This window comes from Notothenia rossii, assembly GCF_949606895.1.
Source record: "Notothenia rossii genome assembly, chromosome: 2".
NCBI classification, from domain to species: Eukaryota; Metazoa; Chordata; class Actinopteri; order Perciformes; family Nototheniidae; genus Notothenia; species Notothenia rossii.
In genome coordinates, this window is record NC_136904.1 from 33207584 (window position 1) to 33219265 (window position 11682).

Consider the following 11682-nt stretch of genomic DNA (forward strand, 5'->3'; position numbering starts at 1 on the left):
CCAGTATGCTTAACACTTATTTGTTTTCACAGAAACTTCCACCCATAGATGAGCTGCTGCTGTTCCTCATGCACCTGTCAGTGGGCCTACATCTGAGGGATCTAGCAGAACGGTTTGGCATTCACCGCACCACAGTCAGCAGAATTATTTCCACCTGGACACACTTCCTCTACCAACTGCTTGGAAGCAAACGTCTGTGGATCCCACGCGAAGTTGGCAAAGCTCACCTTCCACCAGAGTTTTCAGCTTTCCCTGACACACAAGTGGTGCTTGACTGCACTGAAGTATTCTGCCAGACGCCATCATCTCTCCTGCTGCAGAGTGAGGTGTTTTCTACATACAAGTCGCATGCTACATTCAAGGCCATGATCGGCATGGCACCACATGGTGCCATTACATTTGTGTCTGGCCTGTATACAGGATCTATGAGTAACCGGGAGATCTTCAAGCTGTCTTTCATCGTGAGCCTGCTCACACCAGACATGCCGATAATGGTCGACAAAGGGTTCCTTGTGGACAATCTGGTTGAGTGTAAAGTGTACCAGCCTGCCTTTCTGCACAAAAAAAACCAAATGAGCAGGGAGGATGTCAGGCAGACTCAATCCATTGCATGTCTGAGGGTCCATGTGGAGAGGTGCATCAGAAGAGTCAAAGAGAACAAACTATTTGACAAAGCCATACCACTGTCTGTGTGTTGAAGCATTGAGGAGCCCTTCAATGTGGCTTGCTTCCTGGTCAACTACCAGAACGGACTGCTGGTAAAAGCATGGGCAAGCCTGGGCAGCAATTATTGATGGGAATTATGGCTCTTTGAAGGGAAAATAAGCGAAATATTCACCAGGATAATGATTGACTGTATTGCCAGACCTAATGTCAATAATCTTCTTTGTAAACATGACACAAGGTGGCGCCATATCCATGTCAGTGAATGTACTACTTTCAATTTACCCTCTGTATGTGTTAAGTAAATAAAGTTGACTTGGCTTGAATGAAATTCAAGCAACTCTTTATATTAGATACTGTGTTTTTAAGTGGCGATAAAGATTATTTGTTGACCCTGCTTTAAAGGATAGTTTGCCTTTACAAATGGTGCGCTTTATCACTGCCTGGGTTTTGGTTGAAGTGCATCCAAATGCTGCTGCGTTTGGCCCATTTTCCATTTTCAAAAGAATCAGCAAATGAATATAACTAATATATATTATATATAACTAATGAATTATAACCTCAAAACAAATGCACACAAAAATAACATACAATGACAACAGACAATACATAATATAATAAATCCACAATATGATAACATGATGTAGTGTGGTACACTAATGTTTCATTTCATTTCAAACCTTTATTTATTCAGATTGGTCCCTTGACATCATAGATCTCTTTTACAAGGGAGACCTGCAGCAATTTAAGTTCCACATGAAACATAAAACAACATAAAAACAAACAATAGAGGATATCATACAACATATTTACATACTTATCAACCTTTACAAATACCCATAGTTTCAGAAAGCATTTAACTTAGACGTGCTTTAAAAACATTCAGAGAAATAAAATTGCTCAATTTCATATTCAAATATCGCTAACTATATCGCTATCTGTATGCTCTCTCTCTCTCTCTCTCTCTCTCTCTCTCTCTCTCTCTCTCTCTCTCTCTCTCGTTCTCTCTCTCTCTCTCTCGTTCTCTCTCTCTCTCTCTCTCGTATGTATATCGCTAACTCCCCAAACAACTCCACACCGAAAACCGAAAGTACTCAGGCTCACACCCAGCCGCCGGAAGTTGATAGACGCCATCTTGTGCAACTAGCCTATTGGGCTATTTTAATCTCACATCCACATCCACATCCACACACGCACCCGCCCCCCCCCCCCCCCCCCCCACACACACACACACACACACACACACACTTCTCCGCCTCATTCTGTTTTCATTTACTCGTTCGTTATCTGACCAATTCAATCTTGTAGGCTACTCACTTCGTTTCTTGTAGCCCTCGAAAGGGTTTTGGAGGTTGATGCCTTGGTGAACGTGAGTTGTTTGGCTTTCTTGTCCGCAGCAGCAGAAAGCATTTTCGAATGTTTGAATGAATCAAAGTGGGTTGTCACGGTCGATTTTCTCTTATGCTCCAACACACAGTTGCACGGGGTGCAGAATAGTTTCCCCCCACTTTTTGCCCGGTCTTTAGTAGAAATGTTCGTCGGTAAATGAGATGGATTAGATTTTTTCATCTTGGTGTTTTCTCTATCGTGTGAGCTCCACACGTTCACTCTATATACAGTGTTGCTTACATTCTTGGATGCGCGAGCTGATGACGTCACGTCAAGACGAGTTAACTTTTTTTTCTCAACTTTGTGTGGGAAAATGCGGGGATTATGCGGCCTTTTGATAAATATGCGGCCTTTTAAAAATCTGCGCCATTTTGCTGATTATGCGGTAAATTCTGCGATCGCAGAATCGCGTTTTTCTTGAGGGTCTAAGTAATGAATCACTGTTCGTTTTTCAGAATGTCAGGGTTTCAAATTCTTTAAAAAGGTTAAGGTTCAATATTTAATGGACCTGTTGAATGGATGAACTGATTCTTATTCTTCCGAAGTAATATACAGTGCGATAGCCAATTCAAGTTACTGGAAATTGCAATTTGGCAATATATTAGCATTTCCTCTTTGTTACAACTTTTCTTTAAGGTGTCTCTACGGTATGTTATGTTTTACATGTTATATTACTCAGACTGGTTTTACATATTTTGTTTTGTGACCTATACGTTGAATTTAGTTTGATAAAATAGTTTATTTAAAAAATGCTACTACTGTATTTGAATTATCCAGTTGAAAGTACTTTAAAACTGAAGCTTATTCTTATATAACTCTGGGCTCATTATTCTACCCTGGATCCTGTCTCCCAGGCCATATAGAGGATGCCCTGCCCTCTGATTGGTTCACATTGTTGTTGGGGTTTTATGCAGCGTGAGGAGAAGAGCTGCAGATCTCAGAGCTAAAATAAGTATCCCCAAGTACAATATCAAAACAATAATTTAATAACTGTTTTGATTTACAGGTGACACGTGGCAACTTTAACATGCTCGCTCAATTTGCTATAATCCAATAGCAATCAAATATAATGAATACATAAAGACGGTGTCAATGAAACTCAATGTGTTTCTGAAGATACAAATATGTACATCTACTAGTATGGAAGGCAAAATAATCAATTAATAAATTCAATGTATGCTACTTCAATTATGTTTTTGTTAATAGTGCTTCATCATGTAGTGTTTGTCTGAAAAGCCATAAAGGGGGATGGTGCAATTAGTGTTAACATGTAAGACATAATTGTCATCTGTCTACATGATTCATACCTTCACCATTCACCCCATCAGTGTAGATACATAGTATTGAAAAACTCCTTTCATTGGGGAGATATATAACAATATTGTTTTCCTTTTCAGTGTTTGGATGTGTTGAGTAAAATAATTGGTTTGGTGCACCGGTGTGTCACTAATTAAGAAAAGGAGAACCTTATCACAATGGGCGGTGCCTCAATGTAATGAAATCATTCAGAGCAATGCACAATAGGATCATATGAAGAATGAAACCGTTGTTAAACAGTTGTTTGAAGCCCACACATCAAGACATATTATGATGAGCCAAAAATAAAACACAACACACTTATACAGTTATATAGATGTATACAAGATTAAGGGTACGTTCACACCAGCCTTGTTTAGTCCGGTTTAACCAAATCTGTCTAGAGGTTCCCTTATCTGGTTTTGTGTTTTGGTCAGCCCCCAGAGAGTTCAACTCAAAAAACTTTAAGTGTGATTAATGTGAGTATGTGAACAATCTTAGTTTGCTTTTATACTGAATAGTTAAGACAAAAGAAAAAGAAAAATCTCTACAACCCTCATTTTAATAGCCTTATAAATGACAGACCCCCATCTCTCAAGCTTTACTCAAGTTAGTTCAATCAATATGTCAATATTAATCAACGAATGCAATGACTGCAGACATTTTAAAATGGGTCAGTCCACAGTTTACTACGTGCTCAGCTGAAAACAGACCACAGACACAGTTAGAGACTAGCTTGTGAACATAGTAGATGTTTATGCAGTGAAAGAGACGGATAAGTGTAATGGTTGGTTCCAACATCAGAGCTAAAAGAGAGTGAATACTTGACTTACAACCCTAACCCTAACAAGTGGACAGTAACATGACTGTAAAAGAATATAAACAACTACAAACCCACTTGATATAATGGCACAAAAACAAATCCACTCTTCAGACAAACATGCTTTCTTAAATCAACATTAAGAAGTAAATGGAGATAAACACCAAGCAACAATATTGTCAGATCATTATAGTCCATATCCAATAATCAAAAGGGGAGATGTTCCTTTCCCTGTAATCAATGTTTCCGTAGCCTTGGGTCACTGGTATCCCTTATCACCAGGTAAGAGGGCTTTATTGCGCTGTTAACATGAGAGTGCAGCTCATTTTTGGATTTACCAAATCCCTGATAAATAATAAATGAGAGGTAATACAGTCAGACTGGAGTGCATCACTAGAGAGCAACCGAGTAACATTTCATCACAGGGTTAAAGGTTAACAGCCGACCCTCAAACATTATCTCTAGGCGCTCACAAAATCACTCTCTCCATCTGTGTTTCTCTGTTTGAAGTAATGTAAGGTCTGTACCAGTAATTGCTCCATACATCTCTATGTCTCTCAGAAACATAAACATGTGATGTCTGTATGGAACAGTGTCCAAGGAAAGCGCCCATGATCAATAAACACCTAAAAAGTGATCAGGAGGAATCCCTATTCACAAGCACAGCATTATTAAAATATTATCATGCACCCACTCTTTTTGTATTATATAACATAACAATGCCTTTTGGAGTTGTTTTCTATAGATACATGTATCATGTAACCGTTACTCTGTTAGCACGAGATGCTTTATTGGTTATTCCGCAGCACTGCAGCCTATATCCAATGTTATCAGCTGATTATATGGGAGTTATTGGTCATTTCTACCATTATAATGCTTCGGACTTTGTGAAACTGAATGAATAAAACCATTCAGGCAAGAAAACATCCAGCCCTTGCTCCTTATTCGACGTCACCTTATTTCATTTTCTCAAAATGACTATAATTGCCAGAATTTCATGTGGTGTGTATTCTTTCTTTTGGTGATTAACCGTGTAAAAACTTGATAAAATGTACAAGTTGGTGCAGTGCGCCTTATGATGACCAATGGAAACGCCCATTTATTCCGCGATAACATTTGAACCGGACTTTGCAGTTAACAGAGGCTTCTCCTTCATGCACAGTTTGTATTAACTGTTAAGTTCTTTTAACAAATTGCTGTTAGAAAACTAAACATGTGAAACCTCAGTGCTCTTAAGTATTTGAGTTACTCACAACATTGTCCACAATGCAATTGAATTGAAACAGCTCTCTCACAGGTTCAGATATGTAATGCTTGTGGCAGCTAACGTATCCTGCCTGTAGCCTGCAGCAGAGATGAGCAGCAGGGTGAAGAGGTCTGCTAAGATCACTTCTCCCTTCACAATTTTAGAATTTCGTTAACATTTTTAAAGATATGAATTGACTACTCCACAACCCCTGGAAACAGACTTTGATCTATAATATTGGTGGATTGGTGGACTTCTTAACTTCAATAGTGACCTACAAATAATGTATGTTTTGTAACTACTTTAATATTCAAGTGAGAGTAATGAAACTTCATTGACAAATGACAGTATTATGCTGAAACAGTGTGTATAAGGGTTATGAAGAAATGAAACTGACTCAGTAATGTCCGTTACACAATTTATATCTGAAGTTTGCTAACATTAACTCACACTATCCACCACTTAAACCAAATCAGCTTTAATGCATTGAATTGATTTATGGTGCACATGAATTAAATGTTTGAAAGCAATAATTAGTTTGATCATCGTTGAGATGTTACATAGTCTAGCTTTCATGTGGGGAGTGAGTCTTTTTGAAGTGATTTGGAACACATGTTTTCATGTTTACATTACTCTGTATGCCATCTAAAGTCTAAATCTGAGAAACCAAATGGACTCTTTTCTGTTCTCTTGACTCTCCATGCTGACACAGTGGCTCACCTGACCTCATGCCTTTTATTGTTTCCAGCCTGCTGAAAGCCACAATGAGCTCCTGTGTTTGTACAAACTGCGGTCACAGAGAGCAGAGAGCTCTGTTTAAGAGGCTGAGACAGGCTGTTGTTTGTTTCCTCACCACACTCATGCAGGTAATGTGATCCAGCTGCTAGGATTATGGGACAAACAAGATGCCAGATGTGGTAAAAACATAGTAGACTATATGAAGTATTAAAAACAAGAGATCATTATCCTATGCACATCCTATAGGCAGCCTTTAGATCAATAGCTCTTCCATAAGTAAGACACTTTTATATTTTATATAAACGGTTAAAGTTGCAGAAGTTGTATACCCAGTTATGTATTACACATGGAAATGTTTTGGGCCGCTGTAACGCATTTGCAAATGTTGGCCACACTACTTTTATCATATCATTTTCTAAAATCTTTTTTTATATTGCCTTTTAAGTTCTAGTTCAAATGTTCTTTTACATAAACTAAAATGCAAAAAATATTTTCCACTGTGGTATTTAAATGTCAACATAACATATTCATACATATTATTCTAAATACTGTTTTGCATTTAGTTTAGGGCCATGAAATGTATACATAATCCATAGATATTGTAAGCAACAGGGAGATTGTCATAAACATAAAATGTGCCCATCACTGCATGTAATATAATGACTTCTTGAATATGACACCACACTGACAAGAAGAAAAAAAGATTGAACGCAGCAGAATTCAACCATGAAGACGCTTTTCATTCACTATTGACTTTTTTTTTATTACAGCACTGCTTTAGGCAGGAAACATTACACTGCTGCTTGTTTGCTATCTGGTCCCAAAGCCAAAAGCAGCCAAAGGACCTTTACATGCGCTGTTCAGTCTTTCATGGCTCTGCGGATTAGGACTTCCGGGACAAATGAAAATATATATCTGCTGGCTGCAGACCAAGTGCGTCTGCAAGCCGGATCTGCTCAGCATGTTATAATTATTTGGAATAAGCTTGGGTTTTGTCACAGCAGGGTGCTTTGCTTTGATTTGTCACAGTTTGGGGTGAAGTGAAGTGAGTGAAAAATAAAAGCTGGGCAGCAGCGGGGGGGATACAGGCTCTGAGAGAGGAAACTTTAAGAAAGTTCAGTTTTCTAAAATAGTATAAACACAGTTTTCTTAAGTGCAAAACATTTACATGGAACATGGTGGCGGAAGAAATGTTTAGCCCTCGTGCTGAGTTTGATGTGTTTTAGCACTTTGATTTTAAAAAGGTAAAATGTATCCTTCCTTATAAGGCTCCTTCTAAAGCAGTGATGATGACCCATTACAGTGTTTGATAAAAAGGCAGACAAGTCACTTTAGGTGGTGATGACATAAACTGCACTTCTCCCTTTTTATTGGAGAAAATAACTTGCTTTATTTGTTCACTGCCCACTGAGATAAATATCTGTCACCATCACATTAAACACTGTTTAATTTGAAAGTGTCACTAATCAACACTTTACATATTAAAAGGAATGAATGTGTTAAGTGAATGTGGTGCAGTCCCAATCAAAAGCTCACAGTGAATGTTCCCCGTCCCTACAGCATGACTTCCTGTTTGGTTTAATCTCAACCCCGTTTCCAGCTGTGACATCTGTTTCAGAAAGCCAGCTACCAAACAGCAGACAGACAAAGTTAGTGTAACAAACAGCTGACATAGATCAGGCAAAAAACTAAGACGCCTGGCTTTTCAAAATCAAGGTAAGATTCAAAGTCCAAAAAAGGTTTCTCACAGAAAAATGGCAGAGTCAAAATTAATAGATGAATAAGAAAACGTCAAATTAAGCTGACAGGGATCAAGCAGAATTTCAGATCAGGAATTGTGTCTAGATTGCTGGGGAGCTTAGTTAAAGGCACAGGCTGGTAATGAAAGTATATTGAGCAACTTATTTCCCATACATATAAAACTAGGAAAATAAGGGTATGGAATGAGATTGATAACACTAAAAATGTGTCTGTATTTAAAAAGTGCTTCAAGGAAGTTAATAAATAAGTCAGAACTTGACCACACTAAATGGGAGAGAAGTTCTGATACAAGTGACTCTGAAAAGCATTTTATTTGCACCATTAATTCCCTTGTCATGTGTCTGTGATTTTAATATTTCACCTATTTGAAACAAATGTTAAGACTAATTCTTGCGTTGGGACCATTAAGCAGTTGGGGTTAGATTAGTATAGTTTTTGATTTGTGTTTTTAGCCTATAAATATTTCTGTATAACACATGAACTCTCTTCCATTCTAACTACATGGTGTAATTTATATTGTAAATACTTTCCATTTAGTGTCTGGGCCCTTCTTCTCAAGCTATATATTTGATTGTCCCATTATTACATATCTCGATTATTTGTAATTATGTGAAATGTTTGTGAATAAAATGGCTTGATAGAGTGATTGAGTTATTGATTGGTATATTGACTGATTGAGGTAATGGTAATCAGGGGGATAATTGCACTGTACTGCATCACTTGCAAAAACGTTGACATTCCATGTATCCATGGTCTGCAGAAGCGTACAATGGCAAAATAAATTCCTGTCAACTGAGCTGCTAATTGGGTGATGCAGATCATGAATGAAAGGCGCTAAAGGAAAGCAGGCAGGGGCGGCTTTCATGAAACGACATGAAAGTAAACAAAGCAAAGAAAGAAGCTGAATGAATGAACACTGTACACACTATTCATGCAATGATTTCATTCACAAGTTTAAACCTATTGTTTCTCCTTTATGTTCCATATTGTGCACAAAGGAGGTTGAGTCCTTATTTACATTTATTTTGTAATTTATTTTTTTATTTACTCCTAGTGACTTTCAGACTGAAATATCTATTAAAGGAGACCTATCATGCAAATTGCACTTTTTGATGTCTTTTATACATAAATATGTGTCCCCGGTAGGGATGGGTATCGCTAGGATTTTATCGATACCGATACTGCTTATCGATACAGGTATTTTTCGATACTCTTATCAATACTTTTCAATAATTTGGTGCTCAAAATTATAGACATGATTACAAGATGTAAAGATTAAACAACAGTCATTTTATTGTAATTTTATTTTATTTATTATTTAATGTAACTTTTTCAATGTCATACCAAGCAGGTATGAGTGTGTTTGACAGTGTGTCTCTGGAAGGGGGGCGGTAATTAGGGGCAGTTCATGAATCCATGTAAACATGACCATTGTTCAGTTAAAACGAGACGCTGCGTGCGCACCTCCTAAACCGGAAGCTCCGGTCGGCTAACGATCCGTTTATTGCGTTTATTATTTATAATTGTAATTATGGATTATCAGTAATCATTTTAAAGTTACACAGACATTGGATTAACCGTTGTTATGCCCTTGAACACAACTTTTGATCACAAAACAACAAAGGTAAGACATAATTATCATCATGGCTATGCAGGGGCGGCGCCAGGGGGGAGCTAGGGGGTGCTGAAGCACCCCCCAGGATTGCCAAAGCACCCCCAAGAAATGTGTTGGGTTTTTTTTCGTTTTTTTTGGAAAATTATTATTATTATTTTTATTAAATTAAATTAGAAAAAGTATTGATTACATCAATGCAAATGTGAAACAAACAAATGTTTGACCAAAAACATAAAGCCAACACAGGTGATATGATTAGGCCAATGGCCAGCACCCATTCGATTTTTGACCTATCCATAGGCTAAATCACTTTGTGACACTTGAGTGACTTCCTGTTAGCTAGAGTGCCAAATTATTTGCTAACAGCAAAGTCAAAAATGGATCGTTTTTTAGTCCTTAAACGTCCACGTGTGGACACTCAATCAAAACCAACTGAAAGCGATAGGGATTCTGCAAATAATAGACCTCGTGAGTACAAGTAGCTTACTTCTGGGTCTCTGTGTTTCATTCAAGCTCTGCTCTGTGTGTGTGTGGCACGAGCCATTTTGTGTGCGTTCGCGAGAGAGCTCGAGCACTGGTGGGTATCTACCAGAGATCGTTGTGGTTAGCATATGGTGCTAACTAGCCAAGCTAACGGATATAAGGAGCTTTTTAAATAATCCTTGATCTAATAATCGTTGCGTTTCATCACCGCAGCATTTTAGACAGTATCTGCCAGGTCCCGCATGAGCCGGCATATGCTCCGCCCCCTCTTACTTTTATTTATTTTTCAGTTTAAAAAACCTTTATTTATACAGGTGAACATCTCATTGAGACACAGGGTCTCATTCTCAAGAGAGACCTGTTTATACCCAGAATCAGCACTTTTGGAACAGAAAGTGAAATAGAGGGATATGAGGCATGGCTAGAATGGTCGATCTGTTTGGTTTTTTGACCAAAACACTTTTTAGACAGTTTTTTATATATTATTTTTATTTTTTATTTATTATTTTATTATTTATATTTTATTATTTTTTATTTTTATTTCTATGCTATTGCCTAAAAATAGCATGATAGGTGACCTTTAATATAATGTTTTCATCTTTGTTACAGAACATGGGCTTTTTTTTGAAAGTAGAGTCAATCAACGATGGAGTTGATAGTGGTGTGATTTATTGGGAAACATCATATAAGCGAGGCAAGGTCTCTTCAGTTTCCTCATCCTGTGTTACATTTCAGACATTTTTAAATGTATGTAAACTATTTAAAATATATTTTCTTCACAGACACTTTCACAGATTGTCGGACTATCTTTTTGTTTGGCAATATAGATTATTCGCTGTTCAAAGATATGTTTGTACTTCTTTTTATGATTTTGTTTGACCTAATTCCTGTACTGTTGCAATACATTCTTATATGTTGTGTAATTACTTTGTTTTAATGCAGGACAATTTCATATTTTATTAATCTGTTTTCCTACACTTTGGTTTGACTACTTTCACTCATTTTAAGTATCTAAGTCCTTTTCCAGCTATGCCATAATAAGCCAGTTTAGAAACTTAACTCTGAAGTGATCACTCAGAAAACAGAGCAGATTGAAACGCCTTCAATAGGTGAGAAGCCTGAGACAGCTGACTTGATTATTATTTCTAAATGACAGACATGTCCAGGATTACTGACAGACTGTCAAAAGCTCTCATTTATATTTCAGCTGAACACTTCATGTATCCTGTTATGGGGGCAGTGCAAACTTTTCATGAGGTCAAAGCATTTATGTTGACATTTCCCATTCTTAATGGAAAACCTAAAGCATTTTCATGTGTTTAAACCATTCAATTGCATTTAAATAATTGAAACATTGTTGTATTGTGGTGTATAAATGAATATCTATCTGCTTTCTGCTGGAGAGTTTTATATTATGTTGTTTTTTTATTTGATTTGATCCCATAATTTCTTAATTTTAAGAAAAGGGTCACCAGAAAATAGATTAATACAAATCCAAGATACTATGTCTAAAGCCCCAATATGGACAAAAAGTTACCATAACATTTCAGAATTTATATATGTTTTTAAAAAAAAAATCAAAACTTGATTCATCCCTCAAATGAATACGGCAAAATGGAGCTTGCAATCCTACGAGTAAACATTGACTAATAAAAAACATAAGAGTTGTTG

At 37.2% G+C, this 11682-nt stretch overlaps 1 long non-coding RNA gene across 1 annotated transcript in view; it reads left to right on the forward strand.

The window, feature by feature from the left end:
• LOC307030053 overlaps positions 1-8451 on the forward strand; it is a 16471-nt gene extending 8020 nt beyond the window's left edge. The window contains exons 2-3 of the long non-coding RNA XR_013805510.1: positions 6163-6280; positions 6923-8451. This is a non-coding gene — a long non-coding RNA (uncharacterized lncRNA). The remainder of the gene's footprint in view (positions 1-6162; positions 6281-6922) is intronic.
• Positions 8452-11682: the final 3231 nt, after the last annotated feature.